Here is a 15126-nt window from a genome sequence, read left to right on the forward strand (position 1 = left end):
CTCCCTCCCCCTAGCCTAACCCTAACCTCCTGGGGGAGTGCCTAACCCTAAGTCCCCCCCGGGAGCCCTAAACCTAACCCTCCCCACCCGTGGCTGTCCGCAGCGGCGCCTGGCATCACTTCTATCGGGATGCCAGGCGCCGGTCTCCCGGCGTCAGTAAAATGACAGCCATCTAGGTTTAGATGCCTGTCATTTAACCCTCGCCGGGATAAAGCAGTCAGGAAGCCAGCCGTAGGGATTACGTCCGACGTCTTCCCGACTGCATACCGGTGAATAGTGAGTCACAACTGGGAAAATAAGGCTTTAGGTTATTCACTCCATGATATCCACTGCCTCTGATGGAACTGAAGAGCTGCCAGCAGCGCAGGGGAGTCACATGGGTCACATGACCCTGCGGAGGTACCACCAGCTCTATAGGTCAATTAGAGAGAGGGGTCAAATAAATTAAAGGCTTTTGCTCCAAATGGAATACAACAGCATATCAGCTATTGCACTGTGGGATACTGTATAACTAGGCATAGGAGGGAAGTAAAGAGTGGAAATGAGTAAGGAAAATAGAAGACATAGAAAAGACTAGATAGAGGAAAATAGAAAGAGCTACATAGAGAGTAGTAAGAATACAGAGGGGAGAATAGGGAGCGGTGGTTATGGAGAAGAAGTTCTAGTGAATATAAAAGAAAGGGAAAGAAAATGAGAGAGTATAGAGTGTAGAGTGTGGGGAAATGAAGAGAGAGTGAATCGGGCCGGCACAGGGAGATAGAATAAGAGAGCAGGATGGAGTGTGGTGTGGTGTGGAAGAGAGATTACAGAGAGAGACAGTGGAAGGGGGGAAACAAAAATTTGCTGGAATATGAATAAAAGTAAAGGGAAAGAGAGAGAGAGAGAGAGAGAGAGAGAGAGAGAGAGAGAGAGAGAGAGAGAGAGAGAGAGAGAAAGGTATATAGCAAAAAAAAAGAACCACTGCAAGAAAAAGAGACAGAAAATATAGAGTGTATAGTAAATGAGATAGACAAGTAGAGAGGACAGAGAGTAGGAATATATTGAATTTCGATGGGAAGGGAAGAGTCTGAGAGAAAAAGAACATAGGGGGTGGGGGAGAGTAAAATAGGCTACAGAGGCTTGGGAAAGACAGGGGGTATATGGATAGAAACTAGGGAGCAAAAGGCACAGAGAGAATAGACTGAGAATATGAATAGAGGAGTAGGAACAGAGTATAGCAACAAGAAATGGAAAGAGGTAACAGAAAAGTTAAGAAGTGAGGGAGCCATGGGGGAGAGTCTGATATACATGCAACAGCTAGAGAAAAATAAGACAATAATAAAAAAAATAAATCTGTAAAATAAAGTATTGTGAGTGTTTTAAACAAACCAAGATATACAGTTAAGTGGGAGAGAGAAGAAGCAATGTGGCTAATTAGGACAGTGGCAATAAAGGGGCATGCAGCATAACAGATAGAGAAGAGAGAGAGGCAATATTTTGTTATATGACATATAGGCAGCGGATGAAGAGAGCAGCGGCTATACAGCGGGAAGAGTGGGTGGAGGGACATTTCTCACAATGCACATCTATTTATTCCTCATCCCTCCGTCTCTGCCAAGCAATCTGATTAGGAACCGTATGCTTTAAGTTCCCATTACGCACCATTGGATCAACATGCTGTTTCTGTTTAACTTACACAGCCCTCCCCTCTTCCTCCAGGACTCCCCACAGTAACCCAGGGAGGAAGGTGCTACTGGCTGAGAACTGCCTCCTGAGCTGCATGGCACTGGCCCCCGGAATTCAGCCGGCAGCTCTCCATCAGGACTTGCTCTGCATTCATCACCTCGCCTTTCATGGATCTTGGAAGTCCTTCCACTTGACGCAGTGAGGAGCTGCGGATCTGCTATCAGGCCGAGTCCAGCCCTTGGATCTGTCTATGAGAAACGAACAGTCTCCATAAGGGAGCTGCTGTGGAATGCACAGGGAACCGATGTCCTAAGGGGACCTGAACGCCACCCGAGAAGCCTGGATGTCTGCACCAGGTAAGTGAGGCTTCCTTGCCGCAGTACACTACTACATGGCATCCAGTGCCCGTAATTGCAATACATCTAGCCAGTCATGTGTTATGCATCAGCCCTCTCTGTCTGCCCGTATCGCTGCATGTGGATTCCTGCTGAAGCCATTCTCCTGCCAGGGCTGCAATCAGCTGTGGATCGTCTTTAATATCTACTCCAGGGGGCTGCCAGCCAGCCCGGCAGCCAGGGGGTTAATTCTTCCACCCACATCTGTGGCACCAGATGTGATAGGAGACAGGCTGGCTGTGGGGGGGAAGCTGGGAGATAGAGGGGACATGACAGATAATAGTGTCTGAAAGGGGATCTCTAGACTTCTCCTCCGAATCCATCCAACAGCCCAACTCCTGGATCCTCATTAGCCCATGGATTGGTGAGTCCTGTAATGCTATTATTCCAGCTACTGTAGGGTGAGAGGGGGCACAAACTGAGCTCCCAACACACACAGACACATACACACACACACGGATCCGTCTAGGAGCATAATAACTCATCCCTGAAATTTCGAGGATAATCACAGTATTCTTGTTATTTTTGGTTAAAGACTAGTGAAAGTCACAGTCCAGTGAACCAATAGCTGTTTGATCATTATGGTGAGGAACTGGCACTTGCGCTATGTTTGCGCATCGCATTCCTTCTTGCGCACTCCTCACTGACTCTCTGCCCGCCTCTATCCATATGTGTATAAGAGACTGATGGCCTCGTAAAACTTTAACAAGGATCCATAATTTACCAAGCCCCATCCTTCCCTCAAGACTGAGAGCAGCAAGGGCAGTTTGCTGGGTGTTGGGTGGAGGGGGGGAGGAAGCTCTGGACTCAGAGTGTACCCTTACTTTATTTTTATTATTTTATTCCCAAGAGGGACCTGTCTACTGTTGTGTGATGTGGATAGTCCCGACTTTATCTCTGGAGATGGCGATGTCCTGAGAGGTGAGAGAGATAGAGAAGGTTTCAGCACCAGCGGATTGCGGACAGCTCCTAGGGGATCAGCCAGCGTCCTGTATCCCGATCTCAGCCCTGGAGCTGTCCAGCAGGTCTCCCCTACATGATCCAACGCACAGCCAGGAGCTTCCCCACCGCCTGTCCCCTGCTGGGCTTTCATCAGGTACTTACTCCACTTATCACTGTAAAATATATATGATACCGAAAACATGTAAACATTCTAATAAGCAACTATTGCCAGTATGTTACATTAGAGCTAACAGAATATATATACTGTGTGTGTGTATATATATATATATATTTATATATATATATATATATATATATATACACATATATATAATTCTTTTATTAAAAGGCCACATCTGTGATCCATTTCTCAAACTGTATTTTTTTATTTTTCTCATAAGAGAACCAGCTTTGCTTCTATATATAGCACTTTGCCTTAAAACCTAGCTCTCTCTGGTCTTCAGCCACTAGGAGGGTTAATACAACTGTTGCAATTTAGAATCTACGCATTTTCATTGTCTGTTCCAAAAGCTATTAAGAGTATGTGAGATAGAGGGAGATCTGAGATTCCTGTAGGCTGTAGTTCATTTATGTATTTTTCTGCAGAGCTGTGGGATGTACTGTATAGCCTATAACATGCCAGTAACCCAGTCTGGCTGATCTTTAGGGCTTTATATATTTTTTTGCACAGATTAAGCTGTTTGCTGATCAGTTTAGAACTTGTCGAAAATGAGTAATGGCCTTGATTGCAAACGGTCCTCTGGAGAATGGAATCCACCGCCTGCTGATCTTGAATACTAAGCTGTGCCTCATCTTTATTCAGGCTACTTTGAAAAAAAAACCAATCAATTTGGCTTAATTTGTTGTGTTAATTCTACTTTTACATTTTCTTGCATGTCATATTGGGTTTGTATAGGTACTGATAAGAGTAATGTATGAAGTAGTTGTTAAGATGAGACCAGTAGTTCTTTAGGAAGTACTGACTTCTATGTGCACTTATGGAAGAGAATTGTGTGGTCCTGACAGCTACATAAAGATGCACTACAGTATAGGTCTACTAACCACTGACTCTAGAAAATCTGTTTTTATTGCTTGGTTTTGGCTTTATATATCTATTTTTTATATTGTGTATTCAGTTGTTGCTTCTTGCTCCTTTCAGCAAAAAAATGTCATGTAGTAAAATGCTATATATGGGACACTTTATTCCCATTGACTAATTTTCTAATCATGTCTAGGAAGCTCTCGTACTGAGGAGCAGCTGGTCAGGGTTGTAAACCAGAATTTTCCCCTTATCCACAAAAAACTTAATTTTTCAGCAGTGCTGTAACTAAGCTATGCTTACAGCTTGACAGGACCCAGAAAGAAACTTGCAATTGTATCCAGAATGTATTCATTGCTGCATTCTTATTTATTAATACTGTCATCCAATACTTTTCGTCTCCTATTATTCAGATGTTATAAGTGGCGTGTATACCTTGTGCGTATTCCATGTTTAGACAGGCATACTCAACTCTGTCTATGTGATGCTTAGCTTACATACAGCAGACTGTTCTGTTGCTTTAATAAGAATACCCCGTGGAGCCTAGCATGTCACTTTAATATATTAAATGGAGCATAGCATTGTTGCTTTAACAAATATGACCAATGGAGCATAACACAGACTGTACTGTTGCAAATTGAATGCAATGTCTCTTTAACAGATTCCATGGACAAGGTGTATAGTATTGTATAGTGCTCATCAATGGTTAGATGGCCTCTGGGATCATTACAGTGTCAAACTCGTGTACCAACATAGAGCTTCCCCAAGCCATGTTCGCAAGTCAATTCAATGCGAGTAACAAGTCAAAGAGAGTCAAAATGTTTGATATATATCCAGACAGAGATAATGGAGCAGACAGTCACATGCTAAATCTAGACCTGGTCAATGACATACCACCATCTGTGATGTCACACATGAGGTCATCATGAATTTCCCCTCTAGGTTAGGGTTTCCCGTGATTACGAAACCACTGAAAATGTCCAATTATTTAGAGGTTATCAGCATGGCTGTACAGTATTCATAACAGCAATGCAGGGATCATGTGCTATTTGTGTGACTTTTTTAAGTATATTTACATGAGAAAAGAGATTGGCGTCCAAACTGACAAGCCTATCTAACTGTAAACATTAATTCATCTTTAGATTACAACGCTTATTCAGTGCAGGTCATAATTAAAATCACAATTCCCCGGAATTCCATTCAGTTATTGTTACTCATCACTTTGCCATTACCATGGGTTAGAAGCTCATGAACTTGTTTTCTTGCCAATGTGTAGATTTCAAGGATTATTTTCCAGGGACCAGGGATGAAGCAGACATACCTACCGTACAGACGGGCATCTGTGACTCCTGGCATCACTCTCTAATGCAGAGATATTTTTTCCCAATTTCATTTACTTTTTGCAGTTTAGGTTGCAAAGGAAATTTCTGCACCATCCACTTGATGCATTGCAGCCTCAATTATAATGACAGATGCTGCTGTAGTTTCCATTTGAGTAAGAGAATTAATGATAGGCACGGGGAATGAAATAGCTTGCCAATCAGAAAGACTATTGTTTAGCGGCAAATTCAGTTGCCAAAGCATCTTGATTGGATTTTAATGAAGCGAAAATAATATCCCACATGTCCAGGGCAGACAGGACCTATCCCAACATAGAGGACAGGTTAATACAGGTAACAAACTGCATATGATTATGTTGTCTCTACAGGAGGGAGTCGTACATGTGCCCAAAGATTAATGACCTATCCTTCATTAACCACTTGTCCTTGCCATCTCTTATCTATTGCATTATTAGTTTGAATTGTCTAATGAATCTATTGATGTAGCCATTGTCCTGGGTAATTTGAACAATCTGTTAATATTTGTGGCACCAGTGGAATTCTTGCTAATCTCGAGTTGTAGGGTTTCAAATAAGGTTTCCTTTTAACGGCATATTTAATTTGTGATAATAAAACACATGTAGTTTACTGTTCCTATTTCTTTTTCTTCAGAAAATTTCACATCTAACAGCTTGCCACCTGCCCTATCAAATATAGGGATGTGATAATTATGTGGAGATTCCAAAAAAATACTTCCAAATTGCTCAACATTTGATGTGTTGAACGTCACCTTTAGCATTAGGATTGTTCATTAATTCTTTTTATTATAGATTTTTTCAGCTTATTTATTTTATTTACATGTTGTTTTAGATTCTTGCAGATAAAGTGTTATGGCTCTGGTACTGCCCTTAGTTGGCAACTGTCAGCAAATATACTGTGAGTTAATAAGAATTAAGAAAATGTTTTATCTGACTGTTTTAGATACTGATGTAAAAATGTTTTAAGTCATAAGCTGCAGTCATTTAATACTCATCATTAGTAAATATTTATAAATTTCAAATCTATGACTGTTTATGAGGATATTTAATAATGGCTCTTTTTCATAACACAATGTATGCATTAATATATATCAGTCACACGGTATCTCTAGCAAGTGACAATCCACCAATAGTAGGTGACAATATATGCAGTGTGAAACACTTGACGTATCTTTTTATAGCTCAGAGTTTAGTGTAAAATATATCTACATGTTTTGATGTTTTAAATTGCTCCCAATTTGCAATCCCGGTTATTGTTTTTAGCATCCTCACAATAATTATTGTTTTTAATATTCATTATTCATGAATTCTGATGAATATCATTACCTTGTCTTCCTTGTCTTACCTAATAGTCTTATTAAGAAGTGGGATCATTCTTAATGGCAGTAATAGTATTTGCTCAATTAGGGCAGGGTCATGACAGTAATCCATCAGTAGAATAGCTCAAGAGGGACTTGAGTGTTAAATGTTTTATTCCTGTATTGTGTTTTCTGTTTTGTTTTTTTTTTCCTTTTTTTTTAAATTCTGGATGTGTTTATGCTCTCTGTCTGTAGAATTCTTATGCATAGAGAATCTGAATATAACCACTTTGCTGCCTTAGTAGGTCGTAGAGCAGCCACTTCCCTAATGTAGCAACCTCATTATCCTAGATTCATCTAGATGAAGTTCATGTCTTTTTTCAACCTATCGACTATATGACTAGTTATGTTCAGCAAATCGGTGCAGTCCAGCATTGTAGCCAGCCACAGTGTGTATAAGGAAAACATACAGGATGTCCTTCTTCCTGACTGGATGAAAAAGTTATACTTTATGTACACACAGGTGCAAATGCACACACGCACTTATATGTATCAATTACATTTATTGTTATGACTAATGGATATCAGGTAAGATGCAGAACTGTTCCCTTATGTTTATATACTTGCATGAATCAACCTAGAATTGAAAACTGGTATATGCAAGAAGGATTCATGTGCTTGATAGTGTTAGTGGGCAGGATTGGGCTCTCTAACTTTTATTAAAATGAGCCTGACAGCCTCAGTCAATCTCTAAGCATGGATTCTAATAAGATTATGTAGTCTTCTTGAGTCACAGTCACTGGACATTCTGCACTGTAGCATTTGGTCAGTGATGGTGGTGGTATTATGGAGACATATTAGAAGTCCATCAGGGAATGATGATATGGTCTGGTGTGGTTATTACTGCACTAGGATTGTGTTTACTGGGAATACAATCCAGGCCTGCTCATTTATCTGTTCCTTGTGACCTTGGACTATCAAGTCTATCTTCTCTATGTGTCCCACAAAGCCCAGACTTTGATCTAACAGAGTCACCATAACTGTACATTTCTGAGTAAATCTAATGTTCCATAGAGATAGCAACTTGAAAAAATGATTAAAACAATATGATGTGACTGTCCCAGACCTGTGGGATAATAATTTTGGCTAACACACAAGAGAACTGGGGGATTTGTTTAAAGGCAGCAGGGATTGTAAACTAATGTAAAAGCCGATGTAAAGATATACATCTGTACTGGAAGATACTTGAAGTCAATGATGAAACCCTCATAAGTCATAAGGTTTGCAAATGTTCAAGACAGAAGACTATGTAATAAATGTACAGTAGCTGATAAATTTAGTTGCCAATCTATAGGTGCATATGGATTAGTAACTGGGGGAGATGAAGCGACTGAGTATGGGAGACAACATAGTGCTCTGTTGTATCAGGTTCTGAAGAAGAACTGGACCTTTTTGTATGTTTTAACAGTCAATGGGGTAAGTTTCCTAAAGCAGCTGGAATTGGATAAATCATAATCTGAAGCATCAGCAGAAGCTACAAGAAAGGAACTTGTTCTGTATCTTACCATTCGTACTGTTCACATTGGACAGAAGTGGGGTAGAATAAGGGTCAGAGGGGGGGCTTTGAGAGAGCAAAGAGTTTATCTAAAGATTGGAGAAATAAGTATAAAAGAACGTAGGCCCATGGCAGTTGAAGAAAAGGTATTTAAATATAAAGTCTAACAGATTAAAATTTGTTTTTGGTAAATTCCCTTTTTTTTTTATCCAGACAATTTTATGTTTGGGAGAAGTTCTGCTGGTGAATGTAGCACAGTGAAGCATAAATAAAGTCCACCTCCCTCTACATTATATCTTTGTGCAGGGATGTGTATAAAACAGGTAGTTTATATAAAGGATATTTGTAGATTAGGTTGGATATTACTGCGTGTAATATTGGGTAGTGTGTTTGTGCAGGTAGTGCTTGTGTTTGGTGCAGGTTAGTATGGGTAATCTTTACTGATGGAATGGGTACTGTATATCGTTTTAAAAAGGCCTTCATCGGTAGTGGTTACTGACAGTCTAAAAAATATTAGCCTATCAAGGAGTTTTTGGGTACTTCTAATATGTATATACCTATGGTTTTATATAGTTACTTTTGGAGGGGGGGGATTTTCAGTTTTCTTTATATCAATATACAGAGTCTTGATTTTTGGGCTCCAAAGCTCAATGAAATTCAAAGGATCTTATGAGCTTTCCAAATCATTTCACTCATCATTAGAATTAATAAGAGACTGAGAAAAAAAACGAATTGAGATGAGTTTCAAACTGGGACAAAATGCAATAACTTAGAGAAAAGAAGTGAATAGTTAATGTTTATCCCTACTAGTGGAATATATACATACATTAGAGTAGAAATGTAAGGTCTTAGGGGGACAGTTATCAAAGCCTGGAGAGAGATAAAGCGGAGAGAGATTTACCAACCAATCAGCTCCTAACTGTCATTTTACAGGCTGTGGGCCTCAATGATCAACGAGTGATATTCTTGTTATCACTCATTACTAATCTTATATGGTGCCCCAACCAATCAGCTCCTAGCTGCCATTTTTCAAACACATGTATTTGAAAAATGACAAGAGCTGATTGGCAGGTACTTTCTCTCTCTCCAAGCTTTGACAAATATCAGAATATTGCCAAGAAAAATCCCATCTTTTTCTAGTCATTTGTTGACAGGTATCAGAGCTGGATTATCAACAAGGCAGCTGGGGCAGTCACCACGGGGACCCCACACCGAGCTCATCACCAGTATGGGGGGCACTGTGCCATACTGTATGTCAACTGGGGTTTCTGTGTAGCATGATGTGAACTGAGGATACTACAGTGTGTTTAACACATTTGTGGTGCTTGGAGTATTTACACATTATACTTCCTAATGACATCGCCGGCATAACTTATTGACAATTTTTTTTTGTAGGATCCCCACAAGTTAGTTACCCTGGGGCCCCACAAACATTAATCCAGCCCTGACAGGTATATAATAAAAACTCAATTAATTTTCATTTATATAGCTAAAGAAATGACAGCAATGTGTAGCAAATATCTTTTTGTGTTCTTAGATCGCACCCAAATGACTCTTATATAATACATTAGACAAGGCAGGGAGAGACGCTAGTCCTATAATCCTCACACCTGAAGAGACGCATTTTCCTGGAAGACATAATGTATACACTGCTTCTTGGCTCCTGCCCAAAACCAGCTCCTAAGGACGCTGTCCTGATTACACTATATCATTTCCAAACGAGAAGTAGCTTAGACAAGTCTCAGTTATGTGCGATCACGATTCTCCAATAGAACATTTGTTTACCACCAGCATGAAGTGCTCATAAGGGGTCTCCTTCGCTTCAGTTCACAGCCCGAGTCATGGCCACTTCTGCATTTCCACAGTCATAAAAAGTTGTTTTTTATCAGGTTTTCAATTTCTAATATCAACAGGATTTCCCAGCTGGGGAGGAATAAAAAGAAAGACGGACGAAAATGACCTTTCCACTAAGTCTCCTTTAGAGTGGAGTTAGCTTGCTCTTTCTGTAATTATGCACCTTAAGATCCACTTGTAGATATATTATTTGAAACAAGAGCTCACGTCGCCCTGTTAGGTTTATTCTTCTCATTGCCTGTTTGCACTAAATTAAATATTCAGGAGCTTGCAGTGGTGAGTAAACAGATCATTAATATAAATTGATTCTAGTGTTCTGGATGGGTTTGCGTTGCATATACATAAATGGTCTTTATTAGGAAAATATGTAGGCTGGGCCATTGTCTCATGTCAATAGGAAGTGATTGCAGACAGAGCCAATCCACAAATAAACAGTTTACTGTGCACTGTGGAGCTAATTCACAGTTGCACACAAGTCCGTTTTGCAGACGGATCTTGCACTTTTTCGCACCGCACAGAGCATATGCAAATTGGGCAGCCATGGATGATTCAAACCGTATGCATTTCAGCCGCGTCTCCACTGGTGGCTGAGTGAGTATAACTGGGGGTTTTCTATGTATGCTGAGGGACTGCCGTGGATGTGTATTGGCGGAATTGCGGGCTATGCTGATTTGGGCCTACGTTGAGCTCCATCTGATTTTAGATGCATCTCTTGCACCAGATATAGGGCAGGTGCCATTGCATGCTGATAGTAATGACAGCTACTTTCAGAAGCAGATATAAAGGAGCAGTGTGGCAAACTTGTCAGCCAAAACCATAGGGCTGAGGTTCCCAAACGCAGTCCTCAAGGCACCCCAACAGCTCAGGTTTTAGAGATATCCATGGTTGAGCACAAGTGATTAAATCAAATTGAGTAAGGTACTCATTAAGTCATCTGTGGTCAAGCATGGAAATCCTTAAGGCCGGGACTATTAGGGTGCCATGAGGATCTAGTTTGGGAACCACTGCCATCCCGGAACGTTTGTATGTGGAAGGCACCTTTAGTTAGATAAAGACTCTGGGAGTTGCGGCTCAGCTTCCTTTGAACGCTGACAATGACTGCAGTTTTTCTAATTAGGCAATTGAGGCAAACGACTGTTGTACCTCCAGGTACTGAATGCTATCCTTACACCCTTTATACTAGTGTTTATCTAAAAATCTGATAATATTAATTATACCTTCTCTCATGTTACAGTTACTGTGAGCATTATAGCACAGGCGATACAACCACAGTGAAGGTTTCAATGAAATCCGTATATCAAAGTGTAAAAATATCTTGATTTACAATTGAAGCCAGTTTCTTTTATTGGACCAGTTTTACAGTTATCAACTTTTCTCTGTAGTGATTTCCTACAATCATATTAGGTGCCCTGCTTTCTTTTATCATCACTACTCATCACATGGAGAGCCTCTTTGGCATGTGCATGGGTGATGTGGTGCCTTCTTTACAAATATATACCATGTTACCCATTTTTGGCATGGTCATGGCTGGGTGTCTTGGGCTGTTGCCTTGAAGTATATACATTTCACCCTTTGGTGGCTTGGTCATGAGTAGCATGGGGCTTTGCCTAGAAGCATTATCCATATCATTCATTGGTGGCATAGTTATATGTAATATGGTGCCTTTTCTATGTCTATGTCTATTACTATAAGTGGCATGTTCAATGGTGACATGCTCATTGGTGACATGGTGTCTTGTCTAGAAGTTTACAGTGTATCATTGTTGCAACTTGATGGTATCTTTATGGGTAACATGATGCCTCATATAGTAGTATATGATTTCAGCCATTGGTGTCATGGTCATTGGTGACATAGTGCCTTGTTGAAAAGTATACAGTATATCATGTTACACATTAGTGGCATTCTCAGGGTTGACATGCCACCTTGCCTTGCTTAGAAGCTCATACAGGGGGAGATGTATCAAGCTTTGGAGACGTTGCCCAAAGCAACCAATCAACTTCTAACTAACATTCATCAAGCACAGTATTTGAAGTAACATTTAGAAGCTGATTGATTGCCTTGGCCAACTTCTCCACTTTATCTCTCTCCAGGGCTTGATACATTTCCCATTCAATCTTTACTGCATAGTGTATGGTCAGGTGTGATGCGAAAAAGAGAAAAGGGGGGTACCAAGCACTCACTATGGGGGTGGCAGCAGATCCAGAATGACAAGGTCCCTTACCCTCCTAATTGCAAATATAATAGATACTGAAGGTCTGCGCCTTAGTGGTAAGTGTTTAATCTGAGGTGGAAACAAAAAATGTGCAAATGGACTAAACCTTGTTCTATAACAATGATGGGTTTGATGATAATGCAGATGGTGGTCAAGCCCTAAGAAGTAGTGGGTGTAACTGTCTGGTGTCACAAATAAGAGGCAGACAGGTATCAGTGTACAAAAACCCTTTTATTGATGTCACAGTGCTCAAGGGGATTCATACCTCTTAAGTGGGTGGGTGGGGAGGGAGTGGATGGGTTGTTGGGGGGAATATTACTTCTAATATATGAGGATAGCAGAGGTGAGTGGGGGTGGTGATACCTGTCTGCCTCTCATTTGTGGCAGCAGACAGTTACATCCACTACTCCTTAGGGCTTGACCACCAGCCGCATTATCATCAAACCCATCATTGTTTTAGTCCATTTGCACTTACTCTCTTTTTGTTTCGGCATCAAATTAACCACTAATGCGCAGACCTTCAGTATCTATTAGGTGTGATAAAGTCCCTTCCATTGCTCTACATGCTGTCAGTTGTTTACAAGCATAAATGAAATACAGTAAATGACAAACAGTATACCACATTACTGTACTGTATTTCTAAAATACACATAAAAAGAGAAAATCAGTGAAACATGACACAGCTCTTAGACGTAGGCTAACCAGATGGCTAATGTTCTATTTTCTATAGGTGATTAACTTCACCCAAAACCAAGGACAAAAATAAAATAAAAAATAATATGATTCTGGCCTAATGTCTTTTGATTAACAATTGTGCAACATTAACTCACAATCAAAAGAAAGAAAACTGTTGTGCAGTCATTTTATAAATAAGAACGGCTTCTTTAAATGGTATTTCATTTATTTCGTCTGCAAGTACTGGAGGATATCCCTGAGCGTATAATAAATGTCAGCCATGATGACACTGACTAGCTGCTCCAGTTGGGGCTGAATGTTGACGGAAAAGCCAAGCAGAGGTTGTATCTTTCAAACATATTAATAAAAATCATGATATCTTGTTTGGAAATGTGACGGCTCCCGTTGACAGTTGAGGAAAACCAACAGCGAGATGACATCAATAAGACTCATTATATCTGGGACCCCTTTTGCTCAATTTTCATTTATGTATCTATTTATTTATAGAGAAATAAATACAGAACTTGACAAAAGAGACTGTGTAATTTTGCCAGACCAATCAGCCCCATTGTTTCAGCACTCTCATACAGGGAGAAACACGACCATTATAAAAAAAAATACAGCATTCAATTGGCTCTTCCACTTGCTCAATTGTTCATCTAACAATACAATGTAGCACAATAAGTGCGACAAAAATAAATATCACATTAAAGCATGGCCCTGCCTGCAACCACTGAATGCAGGTTCTATATATTAATTACGTTCTCTATATATTTTTTGCTGGCATGTGTTATAGCAACGAACAGTGCGGAACAAAACATATGTATGGTAATATTCATGTAAGTGGATGTGTTAGATTTGTGATTGATTGTAATCGGTGGTATCATGATGTTAATTCACAAGGGAAACATTTCCAGATAATGCTGTGCTTTTGAGTTTTATATTATTTAATACTTTTTTTCTGCATTTTGTATTTCAGTTTGTGTTAATTGTGTTAGGAGTCTTTTATCGTAAATCTTTTGCTCGTTATTGGTCAATGTGATCCCAATCTGTATTCCCTGTATTTTCATACCCCAAATTGCAGATAAAATGTAGATAGTTCATTTTTATTGCTCATCCCAAATCTCTAAGGGATTAATAAGATCCACATGATGATATGTCAGATAAGGGTGTTCCCTACATTCCCTACATGCAGTTGTAGTGCTTGCTAAGCAACAAATTGAGTTATTTAGATATGAGAGAAAAAAAAGCATCTAAGGTTGGTATTCTCAGAAATGAGAGTATTTAACATTTTATTGACAAGTTACAGTATAGGGATAGCGTAACAAGACTAATATCTAGATGTGCTCATTGTGTAAGTATACATGTCACCGGGGGGCTGTGGGCCAAGTATGTAAAGTGTGTTTTGCCCATTACGCTAATATAGTGGTTCTCAAACTCGGTCCTCAGGACCCTGCACAGTTCACATTTTCCAGGTCGCCCAGCAGGTGCACAGGTGTACTCATTACTCACTGACAGATTTGAAAAGGTACACAGGTGGAGCTAATTATTTCCTTCGTGATTCTGTTAGGAGACCTGGAAGACATGTCCTGTTTGGGGTCCTGAGGATCGAGTTTGAGAACCTGTGCACTAATATATCAATTCCAACTGGTGTGATCTCTGCCTTCTCCTTCCACATAATTCATGACTGTATCAGAGCACTGTATTAGTGCACACAGGTTCAGTGTTGAGAGCCATAACAGACCTCGTTTCAATTATAATTATGCATTCCATCATGGAACACTTTAACATCATAAAAGAATATAAATATGGTCACCAACCGGCTTCCATTTAGCTTGGAGTGTTACATAGCGCATCTCTATGGGGTTTCCATTCCCTCGACGCGTTTTGTTGAATCCAAAACGTCAACTGACTCTACAGATTTAACTTTACATTTATGGCCCTGTTAGGCCATTGTCTCTGTGCTGTCGCATTCCTCCTTTCCCCATAGCCATGCAGTAGTTCCCCCAACACTCACCTCATCCTATCTGTATAAAATAAATGCATGGGAATAAATCGCTATGTGTAAAACCATGGTTAAATTAATAAAAAATAAAAAAATGAAAGGATGAAATAAATAACAGTGTGCAATGTA

At 40.0% G+C, this 15126-nt stretch overlaps 1 protein-coding gene across 1 annotated transcript in view; it reads left to right on the top strand.

Moving 5' to 3' along the window:
- The first annotated feature begins 1561 nt into the window (after positions 1-1561).
- The window catches only part of ELFN1 (extracellular leucine rich repeat and fibronectin type III domain containing 1), a 780199-nt gene continuing 766634 nt past the window's right edge, over positions 1562-15126 (top strand). Inside the window, exons 1-2 of the mRNA XM_088451888.1 lie at positions 1562-2021; positions 2913-3156. The gene's annotated coding sequence lies outside the window, so the exon portion shown is untranslated. The remainder of the gene's footprint in view (positions 2022-2912; positions 3157-15126) is intronic.

Source organism: Taudactylus pleione, unplaced genomic scaffold, assembly GCF_031769625.1.
Source record: "Taudactylus pleione unplaced genomic scaffold, aTauple2 ptg000032l, whole genome shotgun sequence".
Lineage (NCBI taxonomy): Eukaryota > Metazoa > Chordata > Amphibia > Anura > Myobatrachidae > Taudactylus > Taudactylus pleione.